General features: G+C 56.9%; 1 protein-coding gene and 1 long non-coding RNA gene across 2 annotated transcripts in view; one reads left to right on the plus strand and one right to left on the minus strand.

Moving 5' to 3' along the window:
• Window positions 1-2,194, minus strand: part of Myh14 (myosin, heavy chain 14, non-muscle) — a gene marked incomplete in the record, with an annotated part of 59,628 nt that extends 57,434 nt beyond the window's left edge. Inside the window, 1 exon segment of the mRNA XM_013509048.1 lies at window positions 2,089-2,194.
• LOC102022642 lies at window positions 1,738-3,615 on the plus strand. Its single transcript, XR_264998.2, has 3 exons — window positions 1,738-1,877; window positions 2,592-2,778; window positions 3,001-3,615. It is a non-coding gene; the product is annotated as an uncharacterized LOC102022642 (long non-coding RNA).
• Window positions 3,616-7,783: the final 4,168 nt, after the last annotated feature.

A 7,783-nucleotide genomic window follows, 5' to 3' on the forward strand; every position in this document is an offset into this window, starting at 1 on the left:
TTTTTTTTACTTTAAAATAGGATCATGCCAAATCACTAGGTTGCCCTGGCTGGGTTCCAACTTGTGATTCTGCTGTTTCACCCATCCAGAGTGCTGGGATTACATGACTCTGTTTTTTTTTAATGTGGTTACTAGAAAATTTTAAATTACACATCTGGCTTGCAGTGTTTATGTTGGACAGCGTTGATCTACTCCCAGGAGACAGATAAAAGGCAGATAAGTAAATTATATAGTACAGTAAGTGGTGATAAACGCCAGTGAAAGCAATACAGCAGGGAATGTGGGTGTTAAGGCTGGGGGAGTGAAGTTCTGATTGGGGTGTCCAGGGAAGGTATCTCCAATGCAGCACTTTTAAATAAAGATTGGAGGCAGGTGAAGGGAAAAAGCCACCAACCGGGGTGTTGGGAGGAAAGTGGCCTGGACAGTGCAAAGGCCCTGAGGCAGGAAGGTGCCTGAGAGTCTGGGGCATTGAGGAGGGGCCTGGTTGGCTACAGCGAAGCGGTGGAGGGGAAGAGGGTGGCAGGTAAGATAAGAGAGACCTGGTGGCCCATGCCTGTAATTCCAGCGCTTGGGAGGCTGAGGCAGGAGGATTGCTACACAATGAGTTCAAGGCCAGGCTGAATTACATGGTGAGACCCTCTCTCAAAAAAACAAAAAACAAAACCAAAAACAACCTCGAGCTTTACTCAGTGTGAGCCCCAGGAGGAAAATGATTTGATTTTTGTCATCAGATTCCCTGGCCAACCCAGTCACTCCTGCCACACACCTGCTGCCTGGGTTAATGCCTCCCTCCTGGTACCCACACGCCTCCATTTACCCTGCACCCCGAGGCCTCTCCCATGCCAGGCTCTGCCAAGGTGGGGGGGAGGGGCCTGGAGCCCGAGATGAAGCATTTGGGGCCCTGGCTCCCCCAGTCTCAGGTGGACCAGACCTCATCTCAGTTCATGCACGCAGAGCGGTGAGCTACCTACCCTGGGGTGCACTGGGCCCCTCCCTGCCCTCCAGGGGCCCTAGACAATGCGGGACAGACAGCAGTGCTGAGGGACAGACAGCAGTGGTGAGCACCGGTACCAGGTGCCCGCGTGGTTCCCTTCCTCCTGGTCCCGTGCTCTTGGGAAACGGCAGTGCGTTTCTCCCCTCCCCGAGTCCCGACAGCCAAGGCTCTCTCAGGCCTCTGGCAGGGCCTTGATACACCCACAGCCAGCTTCATTGAGGGACTTTACCCCCCACCGCGCCCCACCCACTTCCTCTCCCACGCACGGCCTTTGACCAGGAAGGTTTGGGAGCTTTTGCAATGGCCAGCCCTGAGCCTCCCTTCCCGGAGCCAGGAGCCCCGGTTCCCACGGCCATGCTCTCTACCACCCGGGAGCCCGGGTCCTAATCTCCCAGGACCCCAGAGTCTGAGGCCCAGCGCGTCCTCCCTTGGACCTGGACACAAGGACAGGCTGGCACCCTCCTCAGACCTGGGGCCTCAGCTCACAGCAGCCCCGGGACAGGTGGGCGCAGGGGCCCAGGGTTGACAGCGGCCCCGACCAGCGGGTGCCTGCAGGCCCGGCCCGGAACTGCTGGGCCCCGGGCCACCCGCCTGCCTCAGCGAGCAGGAATGCTCTGGCAGGACTCATCCCTGGTCACCAAGGCAGGTGACAGCACCTGCCCTGGGAGGGGCAGAGACGGCAGGGACCCGCCCTGGGGCAGGGGTTTCGGCTGCTGACTGCAATCTCTGACCTCAGCGCAGTGTCAGACCAGGAGTCCGGCCGGCCTCCTCCCTCAGAACGGGGGTCACACTCAGCCGCCTCCCTCAGACAGACACCCACACATTGGGCCTCTCCTCCCACAGACCCGGGGGTCCACGTCCAGCCTCCTCCTGCAGATCCCGGGTCAGTACCCCCGATTCTGAGTCCTGACCCTACCCCTTCCTTCCCTGAAGACCCGGGATTCCAGGCTGAGGGTACAGACCTTACTCAGACCTGGGGTACTTGGTCCCGAGCCTCCCTCTGGGATCTAGGAGTGGAAAACCCCATCTCCCCCATCCCCAAGAGCCTGCGTTTCAGGCCCCTCACCCCTACCCCGCGGATCCTGGGGATACCTGGGGGCGCGAGCAGGACCGGGCAGCCGAGGAGGGGGCGCGGGGATCCCCGTCCTCTCCCGGCGCTCAGGTGCGGCTCCTCCGCGGTCCAGCGCGGGGCGGGGCCACGTCGCGTCGCGGGGCGGGAGCGGGGCTCTGATGTCACCCACACCTGCAGCCCGGGAGGGGGCGGATCCCGGAGCTGCAGGGCCCTGGACAGCGACCAGCGAGGGGAGGGCGCTCAGCGGCCAGGTGGGCGGCGGCGCCAGGGGCTCCTCCTCCTCCTCCTCCACCGGCAAAGGTCACCGCCCGCGTCGCAGAGGGCTGAAGACGCCCCGGGTTCGAATCCCTGCCTGGGAACCGTGGCCCAGGAAATTAAAAGGACTTGCAGAAAGGTCTGGGGACAGGACCTGATCATTTATTTATTCTCTCTGAGTCTCAGTTTCCCAACTCTGGAAATGGGACCACACAATCCACAGAGTACCAGAGAAGATAACAGAAAGTCATTCTAGCCACCTCATTTCAGGCTCATGAGTGAAATGAGGACGAAAAGCTATGAGAGAGGGATGATCGGAACCCGCATTTCTCCAGTGGGGAAACTGAGGCACGGGAAGGCCAAGAAACGTGCTCAAGGTCACCTGTCGGGGGAGCTGGGACGCAAGCCCAGACCGTTGCTTGCCATCCTAAAGGATGGGGCTTCGGCACAACGTGTTGTAAGTGGGTCCCCAGAAATGTCACCTCCCTCTCACCAGCTGGTACCTGCAACCCAGCTCCCGGCTCTCTGCCACCCGGGTCACTCCCTTCCTCAAGGACCTGCTACAGGCTTGGTCTCCAGGGGTTATATTGCCCACCCCCTGCCGTTGCCGCCCTGCCTCTGTCCAGTCCGATCATTCCTTCCTGTAAAATGGTAAAATATAACCAATTCGACTTCATAGGAAAACGGAAGGAAATCATTTTAGTCATAAGAATAAAAGCATCAATGCCGGGCATGATGACACGTTTGTAATCCCAGCACCTGGAAGGCCGAGGCAGGAGGATTTCTGCGAGTTCGAGGACAGCCTGGGCTACAGAGTGAGACCTCAAAAAACTTAAAAAAAAAAAAAAAAGCCTCCAAGTACATCGCAGGTACTCTGATATGCGCCCTCCCACCCCTTTGTCTCTGCCAGTCACGACCCTCCTTGTGACCAGCAGTTTTCACTGGGGGAACGGACATTGTCATCCTATGGGCGGGGGCCTGCAGGCCCATGACTCAGGTATTAAACTGCCCAAGGGCCCAAAGACAGCCTCAGTTTCCCTTCTTGTGGAACAGGCCAGGTAACGTCAGCGGGGACCCCAACCCGGCCTCGCACGCAGTGGCCACTCAAGGTGGGGGGCGCGGGGCCACCCAGTCCCCCCGCCCGCCGCCGTTCCGCTGTGCGCCCAAGGTGAGTGTCCGCGTCACCGTCCCTCTCCCGTGGCTCGCGCCAGGCCCCGGGGCCCTGATCGCCGCCCCCAGGCTCCGGCCTCCCCGGGGCCAGTCTGGCACCGCGGCCCCCGGCGGGCTGCCGGCCCCGGGCACTCACCGGCGTACAGGGCCGTCCTGAGGCTTCGGCCTGGGGAGAAAGAGGGGTGGACCCACGCCACGGCCCCGCCCCCACGAGCGCACCGGGGACCAATCGGTGCCTGCTGCGGCAAGCTCCGGCCCCGCCCATGGGGGCAACGGCCGCCAATCAAGAAGAGCGGCTGGAAGGCTAGGCCAATCAGAAGTTTCCGAAGGATGCCAGCCGTGGGAAAAGAACCTGGCCGGAGAGCAGAGGCAGGCTGCGCGGTGGTGGGTGGGACCCCAGACCTGACGAGCAGCAAAAGTGACCAATGGAAAGGCGCAGGGGGCGGGCATGAGCAGGAGGCCCACCGGGACCCGGTGAATGGGCTGCTTTGTGCGCAGGGGATGAATGGGGCCCTTTGTGAGTGCCGGCGTGGGGGGTGCGGCTGGAGGCCGGAATGCCTGGGTCCCCCGGGAGCCGGCGGCGGGAGAGACAGGAGAGGCAATTCACTTTTGTGGAACGCCAACCGCGGGTCAGGCACTGTCCCGGGCTCTCTTCCCGAGGGGAGGCGTGGGCGGCGATGCCATCAGTAATAATGATCATTTATGGAGCGCCTGATGTTTGCCAACAGCTGTGCAAAGCGCGTTACCTGCATGATTTCATTTAATCCTTGCAACAAACCCCTTGCAACCGGTGCCATTAAGATCTTCATCTTGCAGATGAGGTAAACCCACGCTGAGAGGACGGCGATAATTGCCGAAAGTCTCAGAGCTGGCAGCCTGCAGGGCAGGGGTGGGGCGTCTCCCAATCCGACTCGGGAATCCGGTGCCTTTAATCACCGTGCTGCGCCCAAACGTGGGGCGATGGTTCCCAAGTCACAGATGGGAAAACTGAGTCTCGGGGGGAGAGGCAGGAAACATCCTAAGGTCACAGAGCTAAGGCTCCTCCGACCCCCCAAGTGGCTGTGTGGGCCTGGCCATTGCTGAGATCCCTGATTTATTTCTGCACCTGTCAAAATGGACTGATGGCCTTTACAAAAGTCTCCGCTCTTCTCTCTCTCTGCTAAGCCCTGCTTGGTTTTGCTCGGGACACTGGTATTGTTATTTGTATGTCAGGTCTCCCCACTAGAATATAAGTCCCAGGAAGACAAGGATCTTTGTTCAAGCATCCACTCCCAATGCCTCTATCACCTCCCACTTCTTTGCAAAACTTGTGCGTGAGGGCATCAGGGAAGAGTGTGAGCTGGGACACAGCAGAATTGCAAATAGGAAAGGCAACTCTGGAATCTATAGTCTAATCATAATCTGCCTGGTTACCAGTGATGTCATCAACCCAAGTTAGCACTAAGTCTACCTGGCAACTAGTGATGTCATCTTCCCACCAAGTGTTTAAACTTGCCTGGTAACTGGAGGCAACCTTTGTTCTGCTCAATCTATGGGGAAATTGATCACATCACTGCTTCCTTTTGCTGAGGGTTTTCTATGATCTGCATGCTGGTCTCAGCATTGGAATGGTCCCAGTATTTATTAAGCACTTAAATAATCCTAAACCCTTTATCTGTAATCGGTCTCACAATCCTCCCTGTAAGTGGAAAATACTACCATCAGACCCACTTCACAAGCGACAATACTGAGGCACAGCTGCCCACGTTTGCACATTTCCAAAGCAGCAGAGCCTGGATTTGAACCAACATTGTCTGGCATCAGACCATGACATGGAACCAGGAGAGAGGCTGAGACCCAGATAGCCAAGGCCTGGCACGGCGCTGAGTCGGCCTCTGAGCCTCCACCTGCCCTCCACCCGGGCCAGCCAGCAGCAGCCTCAGGACAAAGCCCAGCCTTGTTCCTGTGGGGACCTGGCGGGCTGTCCCTATTCAGTTGTGAGCCCTGGTGGTCAGCACTGCTCTAACCCTCTGGGGATCCCGAGGCTGCCACTTACGCCGCCCTCAAGGGAAAGCTCAGACCCTGGGCAGATGCAGCGGCGGGACCGGTGTGTGCTGAGGATCCAGGGCACAGCCCGCAGGCATGACCTGGGTGTGCAGAAGCAAGGGCAGTGCAGGAAATGTGGGGGAAAGCCAGTGAAGAGCGGAAGTGATGTACATAAATAAAACGTTGGAGTTGGAAGGGGAGAAGACAGGAGAGCCAGGATGCGGTTGCCGTGTGGACAGAAGAGAGTTTTGGAAGTACTTTTACTTTGTGGCAGGGTCTTTCTAAATCACTAAGTTGTCCGGGCTGGGCTTGAACTTAAGATCCTCCTGCCTCAGCCTCCTGAGTGCTGGGATTATAAGTGTGTGTCACCACGCCTGGCTGGAATTTTTTCAGCAAGAATAACAAATTGGGGGAACAGCTTCTGTGTCTAGTTGGGGGACAGGAGCCTGAGTCTTTACTGAGAAAAAGAGGGTGTTGATTTTCACTGTGGGGCCTGACTATAGTTCTGCCCGGGCACTTTCCCTGTGGCAAAGATGTGAACGTTCCAGCATTTTATTTTTGGTCACTGGGCTGTTGTTTTTGCACATGTGACTGAGAGCTAGAACTGGCCGTGAGACAAGAGCAAGCTGGTGGCCTCTTGTGGGTCACGATGAGTGACAGGCACAGCTCTGCCACAGCAAGTATTGGCTCAGTGCCCACTGTGAGCCAGGTATTGCTCTGGACAGGGGTCGGTGGCTTCCTAAAGGGGAAGGGGAAAGAGCTCCTGTGGCGCCTGCTCTGCCCTGCCTCTGCAGTGTGAAAGCAACCAAAAACAAGATGTAAAGGATGAGCAAGGTCTGTTCCAATAAAACTTTATTGGCACTAACGGGGACAATGTGGCCCTTGGGCTGTAGTTTTGGGACCGGACCTCTGGACTGAGAAGAGGGCAGGCACAAAGACATGGTCCTGCTCTCACCAGATCCAGATGGTGATTGACCTGTGCAGCAGGCAGTGGGAACCAGTTCACTCTGAAGTCAGGACCTCCTCCTCCCCTGCCCAGAATCCTGTTCTGGTTCCAGGCACACTCAGCACCAAAGCAGAGCCCTCACTGTGGCCCGCAAGTCTGCATCTGCACATCATCCGGCCCCTTCTAACGCCCCCCTTTCTCACTCTTTCACACTGCTAAGCTACACCAGGCTCATTGCTTCCTCCTGCCACGGGGCCTTTGCACATCCTTTCTACCCAGACTTTCTTCTCCCAATCCTCCTTTCTGTGCCATCTCAGTGAGGCCTTCCCTAAGCATCTGTTTATTCCCATGGGCTCTGATACCTCACCCCGCTCTGCACTTCATTACTGCAGAATTCTTCACCCTCCCACCTCCCAGATGTTTGTGGTCATTTTTACTATGTACTCCAATGCCCTCATTAGAAGGGCAGCTCCACGCAGGCGAGGACACGTGTTTGTCTGGTCCACTGAACAACTGTGCCCTGGGGTGGACGCTGACCACAGGATGACAGGGTATAAGAGCAGCCGGGCTAAGTGCTGAGAGGAAGGCACTGGTGCTCAGGAGAGGCAAACAACCAGCGTGTAGTTTTAGAAAAGGGGTCAGGGGCCAGGGGCCAGGCGTGGTGGCGCATGCTTATAATCTCAGCACTTGAGAGGCTGAGACAGGAGGATCGCCAGAAGTTTGAGGCCAGCCTGGACAACATAGCAAGACCCTGTTTCAAAGACCAAATAAATAAGTAAAAAATAATTTAAAAAATGAAAAAACAAGAGGGGAGTCAGGGAAGGCTCTCTGAAGAGGTGAACATTGGGTGGCTCCATATGACACGGCAGGTGGCGCTGGGGAAAGGGCATCGGCAATCAGTGCTGACGAGCAGATGAGTGATGGACAGGCGTGTGGAGTAAATGAATCAGTGGGTGAGGGGATACATAGCTGAGTGAGGGAGGAAGCCCGGGACCATGAATGGATGAAGAAGCGAGTGGATGAATGGAAGCACACAGTGGGGAGATACAGAAGTGGGCAGGTGGGCATCAGTCAACTGATGTTTAAATGATGGACAGATGGACTCACAGATACGCAGAGGGGTAGATGGGCAGATGAACATATGGATACACAGTGATGGACGAATGGTTGGATGGGTAATGGGTGGTTAGATGGATGGACAGACAGGTATACAGTGATGGATAGCTGAATGGATGGACGGTTCCATGGATGGATATACAGATACATAATGATGGCTGGATGGACAGATGGATGGCTACATGGATGGACATACAGATACACA

Source organism: Chinchilla lanigera, unplaced genomic scaffold (genome assembly GCF_000276665.1).
Source record: "Chinchilla lanigera isolate Chin_1 unplaced genomic scaffold, ChiLan1.0 scaffold00158, whole genome shotgun sequence".
In the NCBI taxonomy this organism is placed as follows: domain Eukaryota; kingdom Metazoa; phylum Chordata; class Mammalia; order Rodentia; family Chinchillidae; genus Chinchilla; species Chinchilla lanigera.